At 45.3% G+C, this 27,847-nt stretch overlaps 1 protein-coding gene across 1 annotated transcript in view; it reads left to right on the top strand.

Annotated features, from left to right (window-relative positions):
* TRIO (trio Rho guanine nucleotide exchange factor) overlaps nucleotides 1–27,847 on the top strand; it is a 2,940,676-nt gene that overhangs the window by 1,183,331 nt on the left and 1,729,498 nt on the right.

Here is a 27,847-nt window from a genome sequence, read left to right as displayed (position 1 = left end):
CCCATATGTGGGGGTAAACCACTGTTTGGGCGCATGACAGAGCTCGGAAGCGAAGGAGCGCCATTTGACTTTTCAATGTAAAATTGACTGGAATTGAGATGGGATGCCATGTTGTGTTTGGAGAGCCACTGATGTGCCTAAACATTGAAACCCCCCACAATTGACACCATTTTGGAAAATAGACCCCCTAAGGAACTTATCTAGATGTGTGGTGAGCACTTTGACCCACCAAGTGCCTCACAGAAGTTTATAATCCAGAGTCTTAAAAATGAAAAAATCATATTTTTTCACAAAAATGATCTTTTCACCCCCCAATTTTTTATTTTCCCACGGGTAAGAGAAGAAATTGGACGCCAAAAGTTGTTGTACAATTTGTCCTGAGTACGCTGATACCCCATATGTGGGGGTAAACCACTGTTTGGGTGCTTGGCAGAGCTCGGAAAGGAAGGAGCGCCATTTGGAATGCAGACTTAGATGGAATGGTCTGCAGGCGTCACGTTGCGTTTGCAGAGCCCCTATTGTACCTAAACAGTAGAAACCCCCCACAAGTGACCCCATATTGGAAACTAGACCCCGCCCCCCCAAGGAACTTATCTAGGTGTGTTATGAGAACTTTGAACCTCCAAGTGTTTCACTACAGTTTATAAGGCCAGTTTCACACGTCAGTGGCTCCGGTACGTGAGGTGACCGTTTCCTCACGTACCGGAGACACTGACTCACGTAGACACATTGAAATCAATGTGTCTCTGCACATGTCAGCTTGTTTTCACGGACCGTGTTTCCGTGTGCAAAACACGGAGACATGTCAGTGTTCGTGGGAGCGCACGGATTACACGGACCCATTAAAGTCAATGGGTTCGTGTAAAACACGTAACGCACACAGACGCTGTCCTTGTGCAGTCCGTGTGCCGTGCAGGAGACAGCGCTACTGTAAGCACTGTCCCCCCCCATGTGGTGCTGAAGCGGCCATTCATATCTTCTCTCCAGCAGCGTTCGCTGGAAAGAAGATATGAAAAATCCTTTTTTTTTTCCTCCTCGTGTTTAAACTAAAGATCCCTGTCCGCACCCCCTCCCACCCTCTGTGCCCCCCCCCCCCCCCGGTGTTAATAAAATACTCACCTTACTTGAAGCGCTGTCTCCTGCACGCTCCGTGTGGTACCCAGTTGGCACACGGGCGGCACACGTGTGCCGCACTGATGTACCACGGGAGCACACGGACACGGATAATTCCGGTACTGATTTTTCCTGTCCCGGAATTATCTGGACGTGTGAGACTGGCCTAACGCCGAGCCGTGAAAATAAAAAATCCTTTTTTTTCCCACAAAAATTCTTTTTTAGTCCCCAGTTTTGCATTTTCCCAAGGGTAACAGGAGAAATTGGACCCCAAAAGTTGTTGTCCAATTTGTCCCGAGTACGCTGATACCCCATATGTGGGGATGAACCACCGTTTGGGCGCCTGGGAGAGCTCGGAAGGGAAGGAGCGCCATTTCCCCACGGAACTTATCTAGATGTGTGGTGAGAACTTTAAATGCCCAATTGCTTCACAGAAGTTTATAATGCAGAGTCGTGAAAATAAAAAAATAAAAAAAATTCCACAAAAAAAGATTTTTTAGCCCCCAAGTTTTTATTTTCGCAAGGGTAACAGGAGAAATTTGACCCCAAAAGTTGTTGTCCAATGTGTCCTGAGTACGCTGGTACCCCATATGTTGCGGTAAACCCCTGTTTGGGCGCACAGGAGAGCTCGGAAGGGAAGGAGCACTGTTTTGCTTTTTTAACGCAGAATTGGCTGGAATTGAGATTGGACGCCATGTCGCGTTTGGAGAGCCCCTGATGTGCCTAAACAGTGGAAAACCCAATAAAAACTGAAACCCTAATCCAAACACACCCCTAACCCTAATCTCAACGGTAACCCTAACCACACCCCTAACCCTGACACACCCCTAACCCTAACAATGTTAACAACTAGCACACTCCAAAGAATTGTGATGCAAAAAGGGGTTTGTTTAATATACATACAGTAATCACAAACGTTTCGGTCTGTAATGGACCTTCATCAGTGTGCTACAGAAATAAATAATATACGGTAATTGTGCATAAATAAACACATAAAAAAGAAAACTAAATAACAAAAGTATATACATCAAGAAACAAGGTCATGAGCGGTACTGAAGAAACAACCGTCTGGTACATCCAACACACTAGCTGCTCAAATACAGAGAAAATTATACAGAAATGTAAGGATGTCGAGATATTATAAAGTAGTGGGCATGGCACGGAACCTATGAGGAGCACGAAAGGGAGGCAAGGTGTGCAAAGGAAAAATTACGTATAGGGGTCGTGTACGGGTGGAGAAAGTTACATACCTAGATTTGCAGCGAGCATGGTGTAACCCCAGTAAAAATTAGTCGGTTTCATTTGCATCTAGAGTAGATCAAGATATATAGTGTGATATAACGAGATATAACCAGTGTGTCTATAGAGGAAGGGAATGGATTACCTACCAAAATTGTGGTGAATTGAGGACTATATACATACTAGCTATTGAACCCGTTCTACGCCCGGGTGGCGAGCATTTATATTGGTATATGGTCTCCATCATGTGCTGCTGCCATCCTGCGCCCGTTCTGTCATGTGCTGCTGCCATCCTGCGCCCGTTCTGTCATGGGCTGCTGCCATCCTGCGCCCATTCTGTCATGCGCTGCTGCCATCCTGCGCCCGTTCTGTCATGAGCTGCTGCCATCCTGCGCCCGTTCTGTCATGTGCTGCTCCCATTCTGCGCCCGTTCTGTCATGTGCTGCTCCCATCCTGCGTCCGTTCTGTCATGTGCTGCTCCCATCCTGCGCCCCCGTTCTGTCATGCGCTGCTGCCATCCTGCGCCCGTTTTGTCATGTGCTGCTCCCATCCTGCTGCCATCCTGTGCCCGTTATGTCATGTGCTGCTCCCATCCTGCTGCCATCCTGCGCCCGTTCTGTCATGTGCTGCTGCCATCTTGCGCCCATTCTGTCATGTGCTGCTGCCATCCTGCGCCCGTTCTGTCATGTGCTGCTGCCATCCTGCGCCCGTTCTGTCATGTGCTGCTGCCATCCTGCACCCGTTCTGTCATGTGCTGCTCCCATCCTGCGCCCGTTATGTCATGCGCTGCTGCCATCCTGCGCCCGTCCTGTCATGTGCTGCTGCCATCCTGCGCCCGTTCTGTCATGTGCTGCTGCCATCCTGCGCCCGTTCTGTCATGAGCTGCTGCCATCCTGCGCCCGTTCTGTCATGGGCTGCTGCCATCCTGCGCCCGTTCTGTCATGAGCTGCTGCCATCCTGCGCCCGTTCTGTCATGTGCTGCTCCCATCCTGCGCCCGTTCTGTCATGTGCTGCTCCCATCCTGCGCCCGTTCTGTCATGTGCTGCTCCCATCCTGCGCCCGTTCTGTCATGCGCTGCTGCCATCCTGCGCCCGTTCTGTCATGAGCTGCTGCCATCCTGCGCCCGTTCTGTCATGTGCTGCTCCCATCCTGCGCCCGTTCTGTCATGTGCTGCTCCCATCCTGCGCCCGTTCTGTCATGTGCTGCTCCCATCCTGCGCCCCCGTTCTGTCATGCGCTGCTGCCATCCTGCGCCCGTTCTGTCATGTGCTGCTCCCATCCTGCTGCCATCCTGCGCCCGTTATGTCATGTGCTGCTCCCATCCTGCTGCCATCCTGCGCCCGTTCTGTCATGTGCTGCTACCATCCTGCGCCCATTCTGTCATGTGCTGCTGCCATCCTGCGCCCGTTCTGTCATGTGCTGCTGCCATCCTGCGCCCGTTCTGTCATGTGCTGCTGCCATCCTGCGCCCGTTCTGTCATGTGCTGCTCCCATCCTGCGCCCTTTATGTCATGCGCTGCTGCCATCCTGCGCCCGTCCTGTCATGTGCTGCTGCCATCCTGCGCCCGTTCTGTCATGTGCTGCTGCCATCCTGCGCCCGTTCTGTCATGCGCTGCTGCCATCCTGCGCCTGTTCTGTCATGTGCTGCTGCCATCCTGCGCCCGTTCTGTCATGTGCTGCTGCCATCCTGCGCCCGTTATGTCATGTGCTGCTGCCATCCTGCGCCCATTCTGTCATGTGCTGCTGCCATCCTGCGCCCGTTCTGTCATGCGCTGCTGCCATCCTGCGCCCGTTCTGTCATGTGCTGCTGCCATCCTGTGCCCGTTATGTCATGTGATGCTCCCATCCTGCTGCCATCCTGTGCCCGTTCTGTCATGTGCTGCTGCCATCCTGCGCCCGTTCTGTCATGTGCTGCTGCCATCCTGCGCCCGTTCTGTCATGTGCTGCTGCCATCCTGCGTCCGTTCTGTCATGAGCTGCTGCCATCCTGCGCCCGTTCTGTCATGTGCTGCTGCCATCCTGCGCCCGTTCTGTCATGTGCTGCTCCCATTCTGCTGCCATCCTGCGCCCGTTATGTCATGCGCTGCTGCCATCCTGCACCCGTTCTGTCATGTGCTGCTGCCATCCTGAGCCCGTTCTGTCATGTGCTGCTGCCATCCTGCGCCCGTTCTGTCATGTGCTGCTGCCATCCTGCGCCCGTTCTGTCATGCGCTGCTGCCATCCTGCGCCCGTTCTGTCATGTGCTGCTGCCATCCTGCGCCCGTTCTGTCATGTGCTGCTGCCATCCTGCGCCCGTTCTGTCATGTGCTGCTCCCATCCTGCGCCACTATTGTATTATATGCCCCCGTATGCTGCTGCCATATAAAAAAAAAAAAAAATACCATACTCACCTATCGTCCGGCTCCACTGCAGGTGTCTTCAAGAAAATGGCGCCGGAAAGCGCGGACTGCGCAGGCGCCGATTCCGGCAGCAGGAATCGGCGCCTGCGCAGTCCGCGCTCTCCAGCACCATTTTCTTGAAGACACACCTGCAGTGGAGCCGGAGTCTGTCTTCAAGAAAATGGCGCCGGAAAGCGCGGACTGCGTAGGCGCCGATTCCGGCAGCAGGAATCGGCGCCTGCGCAGTCCGCGCTTTCCGGCGCCATTTTCTTGAACACACACTCCGGCTCCTCTGCCTGTGATTGGACTCTGTCACAGCAGAGGAGCCGGAAGACGGAGCCGCACGCAGCGCTGGAACGGAGGACAGGTGAATATACTTACCCTCCCTCCTGGCGCATCCACGGTCCCTGACTCTCCGGTGGAGATCGCGGTATGCGTTCAGTGCTTACGCATACCGCGATCTCCTGGGAGCGTCACTCTGTGGGGGCCAGACTGCGCCGGCGCTTGCACCTGCGCAGTCTATAAAGGCTTCGGACATAGTGGCGCTCCCAGCGTTATATTATAGATATATATAGGTATGTATACATATAGTAGCCAGTAAAATATGGATACCCCGTATTTTTTTATAATTGATGTATCCCTCGTGGTTCAGCGGCCTAGGGGTATTGCCAGTTTATTTAATATTAATTCACTACAACATCGTTCATTATGAAGCATGGCAAGGTCAGTTCACGCTGCCCCGCATATCCTTCTAGTTCCCCCCACATATGATCATGTGAAGCATGTACATTATGCCCTATATCCTTTACAATTGAGTGGGTGACAGGCTGGGTACCCCGAGGGGTTGATATTAATCCGTAGCTGACCTGCTTTTTAGTGACCGCACTTGATGTTTATAGGGGAAGGCTCCATGAAATGCTGTCCATGAGAAAGTGTCTAAGGTTGCTTACCAGTGTGCGCGCTTACATGATGCGCACGCAGTGCTTATGCGCATGTGCACGCAGTGCCTCTGTGTAGGGTACAGGCTGCCAAGTTGACAGACCGTTAGGTCAGAGTCAAGCGTCTTTCGCGCTCCGGTACAGGCATGTCACACATGCCGAGGTACCTTAAGCGAGCGCATCCTGATGAAATAAATGTGCTGTCCCCTGAATCAGGGAGCTCCCCCGTGCTGGTATGTTTAGACCGGAAGTAGTCAGAGATCTGCATCATCGGGGGGGGGGGGGGGGTGGACTTACTAGATCTGTCTGCGGTCCAGAACGGGCATGCGCAGTAGACTGTGTTGGACACCACAGGAAATGTAGGGGAGGGACTTCCATTGCTGTGAATCTGGCGGTGATTATAAAAGTAGGTGAACTTTACTTTGGCAGGTAGCTATTTATGATTGGATATGACACAGGTTATCATGGTATCAGGCCTCCTGATGAGCCTAAGCAGGCGAAACGCGTTGAGGCGCTAATTATGAATGGCGAATGGTGAACGACTGCTGACACATCAAGGGATGAGTATTGATAAATTCCACATACTATGATCTTTCAGCGGTTTTATGCTGATTGTATGTGATATTGGTATCAGAACTTTTTGCAGGGGATATTTATCGTTGGTCTATGTGCCTGATCAAAGGAAAGAGGGATCCCCAATTGCATATATGTATGTGGATTGTGTAGGTGGATTAGTCCACATTACTGTTCTATGATGTGGGATATTCATGATATTTGTATTTAAATCACATTTATTGGAACAACATTGTACACCGGTATAGCGGTATCACCTATTCTTTATATCACATTTCGCCATGCGTTCATGCATTGTTTTTATACTCATTGGGGACCTAGTTCTTCCCTAGCATAGATTGCTCTCTGTCTAGTGATAGAGGACCCTCTAGTCCGTGGGGGTAGAGGCTCTCACTAGTGGCTGCAGGGTGTATCAGGGCCTTTAGGGTCAGTCATCGTGGAGCGGGGGCGCCATAACGTTCCCCCTAGGGCGTCAACCTCCGCAGCCAGGAAGGGACAGTTGTAGATGTTGGAGCTAGGGTTGTCTAGTTATCTCCATTAGGTTTTGGGTATATTTTTCCTTGTTTGAGCACCTTTTTTGTTTGAGTTTGTCACTGTAGGTGGTATAGTTTGCCTTGGTTTGAATAATAAAAAAGTGTTTTTATATTTAGGGTAGTTATATATGATTTTAATGTATTTATTGGAACAATATTTTTAATTTTATTATTTATTTAGGTTTTTTTTTTTTTACTTTGCTCCGGGATTCCGTCCCTGGGAAGTAGGGCCCACCCCACATAGACGGAATAGTATGTCCAATGGCAGAAAGGGGTTAAAGAAAGTTGTCTTACATAGTCACCTTCATAAAAGACTCCTGTCCACAGACTCAAATAATCAGTCAGACTCTGACCTCTACAACATTGGCAAGACCAATGAGCTTTAAAATGATGACAGGGACAAGATCATAGACCTGACCAAAGCTGGAATTGGCAACAAAACCATAAGACACTGGGTGAGAAGGAGACAATTGTTGCTGCAATAGTAAGAAAAGGAATAAATACAAAATAACTGTCAATCGACATCGATCTGGGGCACCATGCATAATCTCACCTTGTGGGGTATCCTTGATCATGAGGAAGTTGCAAGATCAGCCTACAACGAAACGAGTGGAACTTGTTCATGATCTCAAGGCAGCTTGGACTACAGTCACCACAAAAACCATTGGTAACACATTGCTCCGTAAATGTTTAAAATCATCCAGTGCCCGCAAGGTCCCCCTGCTCAAGAAGGCACATGCGAAGGTCCGTCTGAAGTTTGCAAGTGAACACCTGGATGATTCTGTGAATGATTGGGAGAAGGTGATGTGGTTATATGAGACAAAAATTGAGGTCTCTGGCATTAACTCAACTCGCCGTGTTTGAAGGAAGAGAAATGCTGCCTATGACCCACAGAACACTGTCCCCATTGTCAAGCATGGAGGGAGAAACATTATGTTTTGGGGGTGTTTCTCTGCTAAGGGCACAGGACTACTTCACCGCATCAATGGGAGAATGGATGGAGCATGTACTATAAAATCCTGAGTGACAACCTCCTTCCCCCCGCCAGGACTTTAACCCCTTTCTGACATTAGCCGTACTATCCCGTCGAGGTGGGGTGGGCCGCTATGACCACCGACGGGATAGTACGTCATAGCGATCGGCCGCGCTCACGGGGGGAGCGCGGCCGATCGTGGCCGGGTGTCAGCTGCCTATCGCAGCTGACATCCAGCACTATGTGCATGGAGCGGTCACGGACTGCTCCCGGCACATTAACCCCCGGCACACCGCGATCAAACATGATCGCGATGTGCCAGCGGTTCAGGGAAGCATCGCGCAGGGAGGGGGCTCCCTGCCGGCTTCCCTGAGCCCCCCGCAGCAACTCGATGTGATTGTGTTGCTGTGAGGGTCTGCCTACCTCCCTCCCTGCTCCAGGCCCGGATCCAAGATGGCCGCGGCATCCGGGTCCTGCAGGGAGGGAGGTGGCTTCACAGAGCCTGCTCAGAGCAGGCACTGTGAAGCCTGCAGTGCTGTAAGTCAGATCGGTGATCTGACAGAGTGCTATGCAAACTGTCAGATCACCGATCTGTGATGTCCCCCCCTGGGGCAAAGTAAAAAAGTAAAAAAAAAATTTCCAAATGTGTAAAAAAAAATATTCCTAAATAATGAAAAAAAATATATATTATTCCCATAAATACATTTCTTTATCTAAATAAAAAAACAAACAATAAAAATACACATATTTAGTATCGCCGCATCCGTAACGGCCCGACCTATAAAACTGGCCCACTAGTTAACCCCTTCAGTAAACACCATAAGAAAAAAAAAAACGAGGCAAAAAACAACGCTTTATTATCATACCGCAGAACAAAAAGTGAAATAACACGTGATCAAAAAGACAGATATAAATAACCATGGTACCACTGAAAACGTCATCTTGTCCCGCAAAAATCAAGCCACCATACAGCATCATCAGCAAAAAAATAAAAAAGTTATGGTCCTGAGAATAAAGTGATGCAAAAATAATTATTTTTTTTATAAAATGGTTTTTATCGTATAAAAGTGCCAAAACATAAAAAAATTATATAAATGAGGTATCGCTGTAATCGTACTGACCCGAAGAATAAAACTGCTTTATCAATTTTACCAAACGCGGAACGGTATAAACGCCTCCCCCAAAAGAAATTCATGAATAGCTGGTTTTTGGTCATTCTGCCTCACAAAAATCGGAATAAAAAGCAATCAAAAAATGTCACGTGCCCAAAAATGTTACCAATAAAAACGTCAACTCGTCCCGCAAAAAACAAGACCTCACATGACTCTGTGGACCAAAATATTGAAAAATTATAGCTCTCAAAATGTGGTAACGCAAAAAATATTTTTTGCAATAAAAAGCGTCTTTCAGTGTGTGACGGCTGCCAATCATAAAAATCCGCTAAAAAACCCGCTATAAAAGTAAATCAAACCCCCCTTCATCACCCCCTTAGTTAGGGAAAAATTAAAAAAATGTATTTATTTCCATTTTCCCATTAGGGCTAGGGTAAGGGTTAGGGCTAGGGTTAGGGCTAGGGTTAAGGCTACAGTTAGGGTTGGGGCTAGGGTTAAGGCTACAGTTAGGGTTGGGGCTAGGGTTAAGGCTACAGTTAGGGTTGGGGCTAAAGTTAGGGTTAGGGTTGGGGCTAAAGTTACGGTTAGGGTTTAGATTACATTTACAGTTGGGAATAGGGTTGAGATTAGGGTTAGAGGTGTGTCAGGGTTAGAGGCGTGATTAGGGTTAGGGGTGTGTTTGGATTAGGGTTTCAGTTATAATTGGGGGTTTCCACTGTTTAGGCACATCAGGGGCTCTCCAAACGCAACATGGCGTCCGATCTCAATTCCAGCCAATTCTGCGTTAAAAAAGTAAAACAGTGCTTCTTCCCTTCCGAGCTCTCCCGTGTGCCCAAACAGGGGTTTACCCCAACATATGCAGTATCAGCGTACTCAGGACAAATTGGACAACAACTTTTGGGGTCCAATTTCTCCTGTTACCCTTGGGAAAATACAAAACTGGGGGCTAAAAAATAATTTTTGTGGGAAAAAAAAAGATTTTTTATTTTCACGGCTCTGCGTTATAAACTGTAGTGAAACACTTTGGGGTTCAAAGTTCTCACAACACATCTAGATAAGTTCCCTGGGGGGTCTAGTTACCAATATGGGGTTACTTGTGGGGGGTTTCTACTGTTTAGGTACATTAGGGGCTCTGCAAATGCAATGTGACACCTGCAGACCATTCCATCTAAGTCTGCATTCCAAATGGAGCTCCTTCCCTTCCGAGCCCTCCCATGCGCCCAAACAGTGGTTCCCCCCCACATATGGGGTATCAGCGCACTCAGGATAAATTGGACAACAAATTTTGGCGTCCAATTTCTCCTGTTACCCTCAGGAAAACACAAAACTGGGGGCAAAAAAAATAATTTTTGTGGGAAAAAAAATTTGTTTTATTTTTACGGCTCTGCATTATAAACTTCTGTGAAGCACTTGGTGGGTCAAAGCACTCAAAACACATCTAGATAAGTTCCTTAGGGGGTCTACTTTCCAAAATGGTGTCACTTGTGGGGGGTTTCAATGTTTAGGCACATCAGTGTCTCTCCAAACGCAACATGGCATCCCATCTCAATTCCTGTAAATTTTGCATTGAAAAGTCAAATGGCGCTACTTCCCTTCCGAGCTCTCCCATGCACCCAAACAGTGGTTTACCCCCACATATGGGGTATCAGCGTACTCAGGACAAATTGTACAACAACTTTTGGCGTCCAATTTCTTCTCTTACCCTTGGGAAATTAAAAAAATGGGGGCAAAAAGATAATTTTTGTGAAAAAATATGATTTTTTATTTTTACGGTTCTGCATTATAAACTTCTGTGAAGCACTTGGTGGGTTAAAGTGCTCACCACACCTCTAGATAAGTTCCTTAGGGGGTCTAATTTCCAAAATGGTGTCACTTGTGGGGGGTTTCAATGTTTAGGCAGATCAGGGGCTCTCCAACTGCAACATGGTGTCCCATCTCGATTCCAGTCAATTTTGCATTGAAAAGTGAAATGGCGCTCCTTCGATTCCGAGCTGTCATGCGCCCAAACAGGGGTTGTACCCCCACATATGGGGTATCGGTGTACTCAGGACAAATTGTACAACAACTTTTGGGGGGTCCATTTTCTCCTGTTACCCTTAGTAAAATAAAACAAATTGGAGCTGAAGTAAATTTTTTGTGAAAAAAGCTAAATGTTCATTTTTATTTAAACATTCCAAAAATTCCTGTGAAGCACCAGAAGGGTTAATAAACTTCTTGAATATGGTTTTGAGCACCTTAAGCGGTTCAGTTTTTAGAATTGTCACACTTGGGTATGTTCTATCATATAGACCCCTCAAAATGACTTTAAATGAGATGTGGTCCCTAAAAAAAAAATGGTGTTGTAAAAATGAGAAATTGCTGGTCAACTTTTAACCCTTATAACTCCCTAACAAAAAAAAATTTTGGTACCAAAATTGTGCTGATGTAAAGTAGACATGTGGGAAATGTTACTTATTAAGTATTTTGTGTGACATATCTCTGTGATTTAATTGCATAAAAATTAAAAGTTGGAAAATTGCGAAATTTTCATAATTTTCGCCAAATTTCCTCTTTTTCACAAATAAACGCAGGTACTATCAAAGAATTTTTACCACTATCATGAAGTGCAATATGTCACGAGAAAACAATGTCAGAATCACTGAGATCCGTTGAAGCGTTCCAGTTATAACCTCATAAAGGGACAGTGGTCAGAATTGTAAAAATTGGCCCGGTCATTAACGTGCAAACCACCCTTGGGGGTAAAGGGGTTAAAAATTGGTCGTGTCTAGGTCTTCCAGCGACACAATGCCCCAAAACCTACAGCCAAGGCAATAAAGGAGTGGGTCAAAAATAAGCACATTAAGGTCATGGAGTGGTCTAGCCAGTCTCCAGACCTTAATCCCATAGAAAACGTATCAAGGAAGTTGAAGCTCCGAGTTGCCAAGCGGCAGCCTCCAAAATCTTCATGATATAGAGATGATCTGCAAAGAGGAGTGGACCAAAATTCCTCCTGATATGTGTGCAAACCTCATCGTCAACTACAAAAAATGTCTGATTGTTGTGCTTGGTAAAAAGGGTTTTGTGTTATGATACGGTGGTCTAGAAGCAACATGGAACGAGCTCTGAAGAAAGTGGTAACTGTACTGACCGCAGTCCCTAAGCTCAACACAACACTAGAAGTAGCCGTGGAATGCTCCTAACTCTCCCTAGGCATCTCGTCACAGCCTAAGAGCTAACTACCCCTAAAAAAAGAAGCAGGAAAGCTATCTTGCCTCAGAGAAAATCCCCAAAGGATAGATTAGCCCCCCACAAATAATGACTGTGAGTGGAGAGGGAAAAGACATACAGTTAGGTCCATATATATTTGGACAGAGACAACATTTTTCTAATTTTGGTTATAGACATTACCACAATGAATTTTAAACAAAACAATTCTGGTGCAGTTGAAGTTCAGACTTTCAGCTTTCATTTGAGGGTATCCACATTAAAATTGGATGAAGGGTTTAGGAGTTTCAGCTCCTTAACATGTGCCACCCTGTTTTAAAAGGGACCAAAAGTAATTGGACAGATTCAATAATTTTAAATAAAATATTCATTTTAAGTACTTGGTTGAATACCCTTTGTTGGCAATGACTGCCTGAAGTCTTGAACTCATGGACATCACAAGACGCTGTGCTTCCTCCTTTTTGATGCTCTGCCAGGCCTTTACTGCGGTGGTTTTCAGTTGCTGTTTGTTTTGGGGCCTTTCTGTCTGAAGTTTAGTCTTTAACAAGTGAAATGCATGCTCAATTGGGTTGAGATCAGGTGACTGACTTGGCCATTCAAAAATATTCCACTTCTTTGCTTTAATAAACTCCTGGATTGCTTTGGCTTTATGTTTTGGGTCATTGTCCATCTGTAGTATGAAACGGCGACCAATCAGTTTGGCTGCATTTGGCTGGATCTGAGCACACAGTATGGCTCTGAATACCTCAGAATTCATTCGGCTGCTTCTGTCCTGTGTCACATCATCAATAAACACTAGTGACCCAGTACCACTGGCAGCCATGCATGCCCAAGCCATCACACTTCCTCCGCCATCTTTTACAGATGATGTGGTATGCTTTGGATCGTGAACTGTACCACGCCTTAGCCATACTTTTCTCTTTCCATCATTCTGGTAGAGGTTGATCTTGGTTTCATCTGTCCAAAGAATGTTTTTCCAGAACTGTGCTGGCTTGTTTAGATGTTTTTTTAGCAAAGTCCAGTCTAGCGTTTTTATTCTTGATGCTTATGAGTGGCTTGCACCATGCTGTGAACCCTCTGTATTTACTTTCATGCAGTCTTCTCTTTATGGTGGATTTGGATATTGATACGCCGACCTCCTGGAGAGTGTTGTTCACTTGGTTGGTTGTTGTGAAGGGGTTTCTCTTCACCTTGGAGATAATTCTGCGATCATCCACCACTGTTGTCTTCTGTGGGCGCCCAGGTCTTTTTGCATTGATGAGTTCATCAGTGCTTTTTTTCTTTCTCAGGATGTACCAAACTGTAGATTTTGCCACTCCTAATATTGTAGCAATTTCTCGGAAGGGTTTTTTCTGTTTTCGCAGCGTAAGGATGGCTTGTTTCACCTGCATGGAGAGCTCCTTTGACCGCATGTTTACTTCACAGCAAAACCTTCCAAATGCAAGCACCACACCTCAAAACAACTCCAGGCCTTTTATCTGCTTAATTGAGAATGACATAACGAAGGGATTGCCCACACCTGTCCATGAAATAGCCTTGGAGTCAATTGTCCAATTACTTTTGGTCCCTTTAAAAACAGGGTGGCACATATTAAGGAGCTGAAACTCCTAAACCCTTCATCCAATTTTAGTGTGGATACCCTCAAATGAAAGCTGAAAGTCTGATCTTCAACTGCATCTGAATTGTTTTGTTTAAAATTCATTGTGGTAATGTCTATAACCAAAATTAGAAAAATGTTGTCTCTGTCCAAATATATATGGACCTAACTGTACACAGAATGAATCCAGGATGAGCACAGGAGGCCAGTCTAGCTAAATAGATAGGACAGGATGGAATACTGTGCGGTCAGTATAAAACACTACAAAAATCCACGCAGAGTTTACAAAAAATCTCCACACCTGACTAAAGGTGTGGAGGGCAAATCTGCCTCCCAGAGCTTCCAGCAAAACAAAATTAATTCACACTGATAAGCTGGACAAACATAGAAAGCACAGAATGGATAAGTCCACAATCTATGGACAGAAAAGAGCAAGCAAAAATTTAGCTTTGCTGAACTGGTCAGGATAACAGGGAACTCCAAAGAGATGTGAATCCAACCAGGAACCATTTACAAGTGGCACTGGCTGAAGAAAGAGCCAGGCCTAAATAGCCGAGCAGAAGAGACGATAAGTGGAGGCAGCTGATGACAGCTAACTCCAAGGAGCAGCTATACCACTAGAAACCACAAGAGGGAGCCTAAGAGCAGAACTCACAAAAGTGCCACTTACAACCACCGGAGGGAGCCCAAGAGCGGAATTCACAACAGAACCCCCCCCCCTTTGAGGAGGGGTTACCGAACCCTCACCAGAGCCCCCAGGCCGATCAGGACGAGCCAAGTGAAAAGCACGAACCAAATCGGTGGCATGGACATCGGAGGCAACAACCCAAGAATTATCCTCCTGGCCATAACCCTTCCACTTGACAAGATACTGAAGCCTCCGCCTCGAAAAACGAGAATCCAAAATCTTCTCAACCTCATATTCCAACTCTCCCTCAACCAACACCGGGGCAGGAGGGTCAACCGAGGGAACAACGGGCACCACATATCTCCGCAACAAAGATCTATGGAAAACATTATGAATGGCAAAAGAGGCTGAAAGAGCCAAACGAAAAGACACCGGATTAATAATTTCAGAAATTTTATAAGGACCAATAAACCGAGGCTTAAACTTAGGAGAAGAAACCTTCATAGGAACATGACGAGAAGACAACCAAACCAAATCCCCCACACGAAGCCAGGGACCAACACACCGACGGCGGTTAGCAAAACGTTGAGCCCTTACCTGAGACAACGTCAAATTGTCCACCACATGAGTCCAAATCTGCTGCAGCCTGTCCACCACAGAATCAACACCAGGACAATCAGAAGGCTCAACCTGCCCAGAAGAAAAACGAGGATGAAAACCAAAATTACAAAAGAAAGGTGAAACCAAAGTAGCTGAACTAGCCCGATTATTAAGGGCAAACTCGGCCAACGGCAAGAAAGACACCCAATCATCCTCATCAGCAGACACAAAGCATCTCAAATAGGTCTCCAAGGTCTGATTAGTTTGCTCAGTTTGGCCATTAGTCTGAGGATGAAAAGCCGAAGAAAAAGACAAATCAATGCCCATCCTAGCACAAAAGGCCCGTCAAAATCTAGAGACAAACTGAGAACCTCTGTCAGACACAATATTCTCCGGAATGCCATGCAAACGAACCACATGCTGAAAAAATAATGGAACCAGATCTGAGGAGGAAGGCAACTTAGGCAAAGGTACCAGATGGACCATTTTAGAGAACCGGTCACAAACAACCCAGATAACAGACATCTTCTGGGAAACCGGAAGATCCTAAATAAAATCCATGGAAATATGCGTCCAGGGCCTCTCAGGGACCGGCAAAGGCAAAAGCAACCCACTAGCACGGGAACAGCAAGGCTTGGCCCGGGCGCAAGTCCCACAGGACTGCACAAAAGCACGCACATCGTGCGACAAGGAAGGCCATCAAAAGGACCTAGCAACCAAATTTCTGGTACCAAAAATCCCAGGATGACCAGCCAACACTGAACAATAAACCTCAGAAATTACCTTACTTGTCCATCTATCAGGAACAAACAGCTTCCCCACTGGACAGCGGTCAGACCTATCAGCCTGAAATTCCTGAAGTACCCGCCACAAATCAGGGGAGATAGCAGAAAGAATCACCCCCTCCTTAAGAATGTCAACCGGCTCAAGGACTCCAGGAGAATCAGGCGTAAAACTCCTAGAGAGGGCATCAGCCTTAACATTCTTAGATCCCGGAAGATACGAGACCACAAAATCAAAACGGGAGAAAAACAGGGACCACCGAGCCTGTCTAGGATTCAGCCGCTTGGCCGACTCGAGGTAAATCAGATTCTTATGATCGGTCAGGACCACAACACGATGTTTAGCTCCCTCAAGCCAATGTCGCCACTCAAACGTCCACTTCATAGCCAACAACTGCCGATTGCCGACATCATAATTGCGTTCCACAGGCGAAAACTTTCTGGAAAAAAAAAGCACACGGTTTCATCAAAGAGCCATCAGACTCCTTTTGAGACAAAACGGCCCCTGCCCCAATCTCAGAAGCGTCGACCTCAACCTGAAAAGGAAGAGAAACATCCGGCTGACGCAACACAGGGGCAGAAGTAAATCGGCGTTTAAGCTCCTGAAAGGCCTCAACAGCCTCAGAGGACCAATTCGTCACATCAGCGCCTTTCTTCGTCAAATCAGTAAGGGGCTTAACCACACTGGAAAAGTTGGCAATGAAACGGCGATAGAAATTAGCAAAGCCCAAAAATTTTTGAAGACCCTTCACAGATGTGGGTTGGATCCAGTCATGAATAGCTTGGACCTTAACAGGATCCATTTCTATAGACGAGGGAGAAAAAATTAAAAACCCAAAAAAGAGACCTTCTGAACTCCGAATAGGCACTTAGACCCCTTCACAAATAAAGCATTATCACGAAGGATCTGGAACACCGTCCTGACCTGCTTCACATGAGTCTCCCAATCATCGGAAAAAATCAAAATATCATCCAAATATACGACCATGAATTTATCAAGATAATTGCGGAAAATATCATGCATGAAAGACTGGAACACAGATGGAGCATTAGAGAGCCCAAATGGCATCACAAGGTATTCAAAATGGCCTTCGGGCGTATTAAATGCAGTTTTCCATTCGTCACCCTGTTTAATACGAACAAGATTATATGCCCCTCGGAGGTCAATCTTAGTAAACCAACTAGCCCCCTTAGTCTGAGCAAACAAATCAGTAAGCAAAGGCTTACTGATTAAGAAGACGATAATCAATACAGGGTCTCAAGGAGCCATCCTTCTTAGCAACAAAAAAGAAACCCGCTCCCAATGGTGACGAAGAGGGCCGAATATGCCCCTTCTCCAAAGACTCCTTAACATAACTCCGCATGGCGGCATGCTCTGGCACAGACAGATTGAAAAGTCGGCCCTTAGGGAACTTGCAACCAGGAATCAAGTTAATAGCACAATCACAGTCCCTGTGCAGAGGAAGGGAACTGGACTTGGGCTCATCAAATACATCCTGGAAATCCAACAAAAACTCAGGGACCTCAGAAGAGGGGGAAGAGAAAATTGACATCAAAGGAACGTCACTATGTACTCCTCGACAACCCCAACTAGTCACCGACATAGTTTTCCAATCCAGCACCGGATTATGTTCCTGTAACCATGGAAATCCCAGTGCAACAACATCATGCAGGTTATGCAACACCAGAAAATGGCAATCTTCCTGATGTGCAGGAGCCATGTACATAGTCATCTTTGTCCAGTACTGAGGTTTATCCTTGGCCAAGGGTGTAGCATCAATACCCCTCAAAGGAATAGGGCTCTGCAAAGGCTGCAAGGAAAAACCACAGCGCCTGGCGAATTCTAAGTCCATTAAGTTCAGGGCAGCGCCTGAATCCACAAATGCCATGACAGAAAAGGACGACAATGTTGTGAATTCTGTGGCAGAGCTCCCTCCTGTGGTCACAAGTGGTACTTCGGCTGATTCTGTCTATGAGCTTCCGTTGGTGGATGTGAGTGGTACTGCGGCTTCTGAGTTTCCTTCCTCAGGTGATGTGGTGAAGTCGTTAGGTGCTGCTCTATTTAACTCCACCTAGTGCTTTGCTCCTGGCCTCCAGTCAATGTTCTAGTGTTGGTCTTGCTTCCTCCTGGATCGTTCCTGTGGCCTGTCTGCTCTTCATAAGCTAAGTTTTGCTTGTGTTATTTTTGTTTGCTATTTTTTCTGTCCAGCTTGCTTTATTGGTTTTTCTTGCTTGCTGGAAGCTCTGGGACGCAGAGGGAGTACCTCCGTACCATTAGTCGGTGCGGAGGGTCTTTTTGCCCCTCTGCGTGGTTGTTTGCAGGGTTTTGTGTTGACCGCAAAGTTATCTTTCCTATCTTCGGTCTGTTCAGTAAGTTGGGCCTCACTTTGCTAAATCTATTTCATCTCTGCGTTTGTATTTTCATCTCTACTCACAGTCATTATATGTGGGGGGCTGCCTTTTCCTTTGGGGTATTTCTCTGAGGCAAGGTAGGCTTATTTTTCTATCTTAGGCCTAGCTAGTTTCTCAGGCTGTGCCGAGTTGCATAGGGAGCGTTAGGCGCAATCCACGGCTGCCTCTAATGTGGTTGGATAGGATTAGGAATTGCGGTCAGCAGAGTTCCCACGTCTCAGAGCTCGTCCTATGTCTTTTGGTTATTATCAGGTCACTTTGTGTGCTCTGAACTTCAAGGTCCATTGTGATTCTGAATTACCTAATCATAACAGACAATGAGCAAATCAGGGTCACAGATTAGAGAAATTTAGGCTGTATAGTACTAATGGTAACAGACCTAGTGACTCTCTTAGTACGCTTAGGGCAATCAGAGATAACATGAGCCGAATCACCACAGTAAAAACACAGCCTATTCTGACGTTTGAATTCCTGCCGTTCTATTCTAGTCAAAATCCTATCACAATGAATAGGTTCAGGACTTTGCTCAGAGGATACTGCCATATGGTGCACAGCTTTGCGCTCGCGCAGACGCCGATCAATCTGAATGGCTAGAGACATAGATTCGCTCAAACCGGCAGGCGTAGGAAAGCCCACCATAACATCTTTAAGGGTTTCAGAAAGACCTTTTCTGAAAATAGCAGCCAGAGCCTCTTCATTCCATTTAGTGAGCACAGACCATTTTCTAAATTTCTGGCAGTATAACTCTGCCGCTTCCTGACCTTGACACAAGGCCAACAGGGTTTTTTCTGCATGATCCACAGAATTAGGTTCGTCATACAATAATCCGAGCGCTTGAAAAAATGCATCTACATTCAATAATGCCGGATCCCCTGTTTCAAGAGAAAAAGCCCAGTCTTGAGGGTCACCACGCAGCAAGGATATGATGATTTTTACTTGCTGAATGGGATCACCAGAAGAACGGGGTTTCAAAGCAAAAAACAATTTGCAGTTATTTTTAAAGTTCAAAAACTTGGATCTGTCCCCAAAAAACAAATTAGGAGTAGGAATTCTAGGCTCTAAACCCGGAGTCTGGACAACATAGTCCTGGATACTCTGTACTCTTGCAGCAAGTTGATCCACACGAGAAAACAATCCCTGAACATCCATGCCAAAGCATATATCCTGAACCACCCAGATATCAAGAGGAAAAAAAGGCAAACCAGAGCACAGAAAAAAAAATGGTTCAGAACTTTCTTTTCCTTCTTTTGAGATGCATTTAATTCATTTTTGGCCACTTGTACTGTTATGATACGGTGGTCTAGGAGCAACATGGAACGAGCTCTGAAGAAAGTGGTAATTGTACTGACCGCAGTCCCTAAGCTCAACACAACACTAGAAGTAGCCGTGGAATGCTCCTAACTCTCCCTAGGCATCTCGTCACAGCCTAAGAGCTAACTACCCCTAAAGATAAAAACAGGAAAACTATCTTGCCTCAGAGAAAATTCCCAAAGGATAGATTAGCCCCCCACAAATAATGACTGTGAGTGGAGAGGGAAAAGACATACACAGAATGAAACCAGGTTGAGCACAGGAGGCCAGTCTAGCTAAATAGATAGGACAGGATGGAATACTGTGCGGTCAGTATAAAACACTACAAAAATCCACGCAGAGTTTACAAAAAATCTCCACACCTGAAGGTGTGGAGGGCAAATCTGCCTCCCAGAGCTTCCAGCAAGACAGAATTAATTCACACTGATAAGCTGGACAAACATAGAAAGCACAGAATGGATAAGTCCACAATCTATGGACAGAAAAGAGCAAGCAAATACTTAGCTTTGCTGAACTGGTCAGGATAACAGGGAACTCCAAAGAGATGTGAATCCAACCAGGAACCATTTACAAGTGGCACTGGCTGAAGAAAGAGCCAGGCCTAAATAGCCGAGCAGAAGAGACGATAAGTGGAGGCAGCTGATGACAGCTAACTCCAAGGAGCAGCCATACCACTAGAAACCACAAGAGGGAGCCCAAGAACAGAACTCACAAAAGTGCCACTTACAACCACCGGAGGGAGCCCAAGAGCGGAATTCACAACAGTTTTGACACCAAGTATTATGTCTTGTTTGCCAGAGGAATCAAATAGTTAATTCTCAATGCAAAATGTAAATAAATTTAAATAATTTATACAATGTGATTTTCTGGATTTTATTTTTAATTTTCTATCTCTCAATGTAAAAATTAAACTATCCTTGGAATTATAGACCGTTAATGTCTTTGTCAGTTGGCAAACTTACAAAATCAGCAAGGGATCAAATAATTATTTCTATTTCCCTCTACAATTTGTCTTTTTTTAGGACTTATGATCTATTTTTAGGTCAAATTTATGAAGAAATATGGAAATTCTGACAAGTTCATAAACTTTCAAGCACAGGTGTAAGGTCGTGTTCAGTGTTGGGTCAGTATTTTACTTTAATATTTGTAAGCCAAAGTCAGGAGAGGAACAATCAGAGGAAAAGTACGAGAAGCACATTGCCACTTCTGTATTTTTCACCCACTACTGATTTTGGCTTACAGATACTGATGTCAAATACTGAACATGTGAACGTGACCTGCAAAGTATTAGTATTTCAGGCAAGACCTGTCATTGTTAACATGTTAAATGCCACTGTGAATCTCTGACAGTGGCACTTAACACGCACCATCATGTATTTGCTTCCTTATCTCCTCTCATCTGCGCTCATGTGAAGTGATTGCGAGTAATCGATGGGCTGTCATGATGATTGGGGTAAGCTGATGACCCCTGTGCCTGTCATTACGGAGCTACTTTGAAACCCTGCCTGTGGCAGAACTTCAAAGGATCTCGTGACTTCTGCTATATGCAACTATGCTGTGGCTTCACTATGTATAGCACAAGTGATCGGATGTTCGCATCTTGAAGTCCCCTAAAAAAAGCTTAAAAGTAAAGATATTAAAATATACACCTATACATCACATTCAGAAAAGTCAGATTTATCAAAATAAATAAACAATTATCCGATCGATAAACTTGCCAGAATTACTTTTTCTGGTCGCTGCAATTGCAACAAAAAGGCTGTAAGATGCAATTAAAGTCACATCTATTCCAAAATAATATTATAAAAGTAAGTTTTCGTACCACAAAAAGTAAGCGATCACACAGCTTCATCGGCGTAAAATAAAAAAAATGTTACAGGTCTCGGGAATTATTTACAGATCCCCCCCCCAAATTTTTTTTATCTTTAAAATAATAATAAGAATGGACATGTTGGGTATCATATTGAAGGTAATTTTTACCACAAAATGTACATCGTAAAAACAATTACCAAAAAACAACGTGAGATTGCATTTTTCATAATTCCACCGCACTTATTTTTTTTTTTTATTGGGGTAAAATGAGAATAATGGCATTTAAAAGTACAACTTGTCCCGCAAAAAACAAGCCCTCATATATCTATGGCAAAAGAAAAAAGATTTACAGCTCTGGGAAGAAGGGGAGGAAATTCAGAAATGGAAATTTGCCCCATCGTGAAAGGGGTTAACATTACCCCTTTACAACCAATGACGTATAGATATGTCATAGGTTTCCTCCCTCCCTTTGTTGCGGGCTCTGGCTTTGAGCCCTCACCTTTTCTACACGTCAGCTGACTTGATCAGCTTACATGTGCCCCTAACAACTGTAGTTGGAATGTCGATCCACCCGCGGCTGTTAACATGTTAAATCCCGCTGTTAATCTCTGACAGCAGAATTTAACTCTCGCTTACCGGAAGTGCGTCATAAGACCCGCCCATCGGCGCCACTGACACATGATTGCGGCGAGCTGATGGGTTGGTATGACAGCCGGGGATCTGCAGAAGACATTTGTACCTGTTATTGGAGATCTCCTTTGGAATTTCTTTCACCACTTAAATAAAAAAAAACCTATACATGTTTGGTATCTGCAAACTCGTAATGACATGGAGAATCATATCGGTAGGTCAATTTTAAAATTTAATGAGCATGGATAAAAAAAATAACTGTGGAATTGCAGTTTTTGCAATTTCACAGCACTTAATTTTTTTTTCCTGTTTTACCTTCGACTATATGGTAAAATTAAGGGTGTCGGTCAAAAGTACAACTTGCCCCACAAAAAACAAGCCCTCATACAGTCGTGTTGACTGTGAAGTTAAAAAGTTATGAAGTTATGGCTCTGAGAAGAAGGGGATAAAAAAACAAAGTCGTGAAGGGGTTTTAGAGAGGATCGGGTCAAACATGGCCAGTTTGTGCTCTTATTTTAATTCCACTGCTCCCTTGAGAATTCAGTTTCTTTGGTTTTTTTTTGTATGGTTACAGAGATGTGAGCCTTTTTATTTAGTACACCCAAAATTCAAAGTTAGGTTGTTTTTTTTTTTAATACAAATGAGTCATTTCTGGCCAGTGGCCACGGACCTGGTGATACATCCTCTTTAGTTAATATAGTTTTGTTTTACAGTGGCTTTTTCGATTACAATTTTTTTTCTCTGCATTACATTAGATAAGCACTAGAAGCCTGTAAATGCTTTGGCCTCCTTCACACGTCCCTGTGATTGCAGTACTGGAGAGATCTGTGGTCTTTCAGTGTGCCATCTATGTATATGTGTGTGACACCCGTGTGTCTGTGTGCTGTAAGTGTGACATGTATGGAATGCAATGCCGCATAGAAATTAGAAAATGTTAGATATTAAAAATATTCAAAGATGAAGATAAATAGTGATAAGGAACAGAATAGATAGATTAATAGATGGATGGAAAGAAATATGCTCATGAACTACGTATATAATAGGTGCTTTGTATGTCACGACTCATATTTGGAGTCGTGACAGCTCTGGTTCTGCTTTAATTTAAATGTGGTTTTTACTTTTGTGCCAGCAAAGGTTAATGTCAGTTTCCTTCCTGGTAGCTGCTGTGTTGCTGGTCAGCTGATGTGGGTGGTGACCACTCCCACCATCCTTTAACCCCTTCATGACCCAACCCATTTTGACCTTAAAGACCTGGCCATTTTTTGCAATTCTGACCAGTGTCCCTTTATGAGGTAATAACTCGGGAACGCTTCAACGGATCCTAGCGATTCTGAGACTGTTTTCTCGTGACATATTGGGCTTCATGTTAGTGGTAAATTTAGGTCAATAATTTTTGCATTTGTGTGAAAAAATTGGGAATTTGGCAAAAATTTTGAAAATTTTGCAATTTTCAAATTTTTTATTTTTATTCTGTTAAACCAGAGAGATATGTGACACAAAATAGTTAATAAATAACATTTCCCACATGTCTACTTTACATCAGCACAATTTTGGAAACAATTTTTTTTTTTTTGCTAGGAAGTTATAAGGGTTAAAAGTTGACCAGTGATTTCTCATTTTTACAACATTTGCAAAAACATTTTTTTTAGGGACCACCTCACATTTGAAGTCAGTTTGAGGGGTCTATATGGCTGAAAATACCCAAAAGTGACACCATTCTAAAAACTGCACCCCTCAAGGTGCTCAAAACCACTTTCAATAAGTTTATTAACCCTTCAGGTGCTTCACAGCAGCAGAAGCAACATAGAAGGAAAAAATGAACATTTCACTTTTTCGTCACAAAAATGATCTTTTAGCAACAATTTTTTTATTCTCCCAAGGGTAAAAGGAGAAACTGGACCACAAAAGTTGTTGTCCAATTTGTCCTGAGTACATTGATACCCCATATGTGGGGGGAACCACTGTTTGGGCGCATGGCAGAGAAGGGAAGGAGCGCCATTTGACTTTTTGAATGAAAAATTAGCTCCAATCTTTAGTGGACACCATGTCACGTTTGGAGAGCCTCTATGTGCCTAAACATTGGAGCACCCCCACAAGTGACCCCATTTTGGAAACTAGACACCCCAAGGAACTTATCTAGATGCATAGTGAGCATTTTGTACCCCCAGGTGCTTCACAAATTGATCCGTAAATATGAAAAATTAATTTGTTTTCACAAAAAAATTTCTTTTAGCCTCAATTTTTTCATTTTCACATGGGCAACAGGATAAAATGGATCCTAAAATGTGTTGAGCAATTTCTCCTGAGTACACTGATACCTCATATGTGGGTGTAAACCACTGTTTGGGCGCACGGCGGAGCTCAGAAAGGAAGGAGCGCCATTTGACTTTTTAAATGAAAAATTAGCTCCAATCTTTAGTGGACACCATGTCGCGTTTGGAGAGCCTCTGTGTGCCTAAACATTGGAGCACCCCCACAAGTGACCCCATTTTGGAAACTAGACCCCCCAAGGAACTTATCTAGATGCATAGTGAGCATTTTGAACCCCCAGGTGCTTCACAAATTGATCCGTAAAAATGAAAAGTAATTTTTTTTCACAAAAATTTTCTTTTAGCCTCAATTTTTTCCATTTTCACATGGGCAACAGGATAAAGTGGATCCTAAAATTTGTTGAGCAATTTCTCCTGAGTACACTGATACCTCATATGTGGGTGTAAACCACTGTTTGGGCGCACGGCAGAGCTCAGAAGGGAAGGAGCGCCATTTGACTTTTTTACATACATAGTGTACATCAGGTTGGTGTGTGTGTGTGTTGTAGTGTACGTCAGGTTGGTGTGTGTGGTGTACACTACACCACACACACCAACCTGACGTACACCACACCACACACCAACCTGACATACACTACAACACACACACCAACCTGACGTAGGGTCAGGTTGGCGAGTGTGGAGTAGTGTACATCAGGTTGGTGTGTAGTGTACATGTGGTGTAGTGTACGTCAGGTTGGTGTGTGTGGTGTATACTACACCACACACACCAACCTGATGTACACCACACCACACACTAACCTGACATACACTACAACACACACACCAACTTGACGTAGGGTCAGGTTGGCGAGTGTGGAGTAGTGTACATCAGATTGGTGTGTAGTGTACATGTGGTGTAGTGTACGTCAGGTTGGTGTGTGTGGTGTATACTACACCACACACACCAACCTGACGTACACCACACCACACACCAACCTGACATACGCTACAACACACATACACCAACCTGACGTAGGGTTAGGTTGGCGAGTGTGGAGTAGTTTACTTCAGGTTGGTGGGTATTGTACATGTGGTGTAGTGTACGTCTGGTTGGGGTGTGTGTGTGTGTGTGGTGTATACTGCACCACACACACACCAACCTGACGTACGCCACACCACACACCAACCTGACATACACTACACCACACATACCAACCTGATGTAGGTTGGTATGCAACTCTGGCAGAGAGGGATTGAAAGATTGGGATGCTTGTATAAAAGTTATCATCGTACAGATGGTAACCTTTATCAAGCAGTGGGTGGACCAAATCCCACACTATTTTCCCACTCACCCCCAGAGCAGGTGGACATTCTGGGGGCTGGATCCTGGTGTCATTTCCTTGATAAACTCTAAAGCTGAGAGTGTACCCTGAGGTACTCTCACAGATCTTATAGAGCTTAATCCCGTACCTCGCCCTCTTGCTGGGCAGGTACTGACGGAACTGAAGCCTCCCTTTGAAGTGGATGAGGGATTCATCCACACAAATTTCCCTTTGGGGAATGTACACTTCAGCAAACTTGTTGCTGAAGTGTTCGATGACCGGCCGAATTTTGAACAGTCTGTTAAAATTCGGGTCATCGCGGGGAAGGATGTCCGTATTGTCCCTAAAGTGGAGAAATTTATGAATCACCTCAATACGTTTGCGAATCATAACCATGCCAAATATTGGAGTTTGATATAAAATATCAGTACTCCAGTATTGGCGAAGTTCTGGTTTCTTCACAATCCCCATGTGAAGGACCAGTCCCTAATATTTCAACATTTCTGCAGAGTAAACGGGACTCCACGCAGAAAATGATGAAACTGGGTTTTGGGCAAAAAATTGCAGGGCATATAAGTTTGTTTGCTCCACGATGAGACTGACAATTGACTCCGAGAAATAGACTTTGAAAAAATCTATTTCCCTGCAGTTGTCAGTCTCGAATTGGAGTCCTGATTGGGGAATGAAATCAGGAATCCGTGGAGCAAAATTTTCAGCGACGGGGGTCCAGGTGGGGGTACTAGTGCTAGGTTGGGCGTGACTAGCACTAGGTTGGGGGTTACTCACACTTGGTTGTGGGTCTTCTCCCCCGGCTTCCGACTCTTCTTCCCTGGGTTCCGGACGATTTCTCGCCCTGCGTCTTCTTGGTGGTGGCGAGTCCATGTCACTGGAGGAGGAAGAGTGGGAGGAATAGAGAAAGGTAGGGTCCTCTCCCTCACTATCCGCTTCGGAGGCAATAAAAGAATATGCCTCCTCTGCCGAGTACAGCCTTTGTGACTGGGATGAGTGGGACGAGCGGGACATTGTGTGTGCGTGTAAAAAAACTAAGCTTTATTATAGTGTGCGTATGTGTGTTTAGTGAAACTTTCTACTGCAGGAAGGGGCTTTCAGGCGTGGGGGGCTAAGGAGATCCAGGAGCCGGCAGCAATAGTAAGGGGAGCAATCAGCGGGGCGCGGGAGCGATCAGCAGGGCGCGGGAGCAATCATGCGGCAGCGATCAGCAGGGCGTGGGAGCGATCAGCAGGGTACGGGAGCGATTACGCGGAAGCGATCAGTAGGGCGCGGGAACGGTCATGCGGGAGCGATCAGCAGGGTGCGGGAGCGATCACGCGGGAGCGATCACGTGGGAGCGATTACGCGGGAGCGATCAGCAGGGCGCTGGGTGTGTTTGCCATAATCCTGAGGATCAGGTGACTGCGGGATGAATCCTAGTGGGTTGAGACAGCCTCACCGTACATCATTACCGGTGTAGTCTGGTGTTAAGGGTCCAGAGGCCCCTCATTAAAGGGGGGTAATTTCACGACTCCGTTTTGGAGTCGTGATATCTCTGGTTCTGCTTTGATTTAAACATGGTTTTTATTTTTTTGGCCAGCAGGAGATAATGTTTCCTCGCTGGCACCTGCTGTGTTGCTGGTCAGCTGACGTTGGCAGTGACCACTCCCACCATCCTTTAAATAGTAACATGACACATCAGCTGACTGTTGTAGTAGAGTTTTTCTCTGAAGGCCAGCCTAGCGATTTTGAGCTTTCTGGTGCAAGCAGTGTATCAGCTGCTTCAGTGGAGTTTGAGGTCCTAGTTATGTATCCTCTGCTGTGTGCAGCTTTACAGCAGATGCTTGAGCTAAGTTTTCATTGTTTCTTTCCTTGTCTGCCTCGTGCTTGTCACTACCCCCTGTGTTAATACCATCTGCAGTGGTGAGTCTAGTGTCTTTGCCAGCCAGTGCACTAGCCAGGGCATAGTGAGGTGAGAGCTAGGGACTAGGCTTGTGACTGCAGTGGGGTGGAAGGACCCGCATAGGGCATTAGAGGAGCTTAGGGATAGTCTCAGATTGTTGTTAGGAGGTGCTCCTTCTCTCGCTATATACTGTTAGGACCTTCCTCTCCCTTTTTCCATCCTGTAGTTTGTGTATTGTGCTGTCTGCCTGACTTTCCCATCCTGAGCATGACATTGTGTGTTTTTTTTTTTTTCCTGTACTATTTACTGTAATATCTTTTTTTTTTTTTTAAAAAAGCCTGGGATACCCTGTAATTTTCATTAACATATGAGGGAATAGAGCGAATAGCCCTAAAGGTTCCCAGGCTATTAATAAAAGCTCAATGCTGTTTGCTTAGCCTTTACTGGTTAGTTTAGGGGGGACCCAAGAAAAAAAATGACATAGGGTCCCTCTATAATTACTAACCAGCAAAGGTTAAACAGATTGCTGTGAGTGGATATTGATTGC

The sequence above is a fragment of the Ranitomeya imitator genome, chromosome 6, assembly GCF_032444005.1.
Source record: "Ranitomeya imitator isolate aRanImi1 chromosome 6, aRanImi1.pri, whole genome shotgun sequence".
In the NCBI taxonomy this organism is placed as follows: domain Eukaryota; kingdom Metazoa; phylum Chordata; class Amphibia; order Anura; family Dendrobatidae; genus Ranitomeya; species Ranitomeya imitator.
The sequence above is the reverse complement of the archived record's forward strand: the minus strand, read 5'-3'. Positions and strand labels throughout refer to the sequence as shown.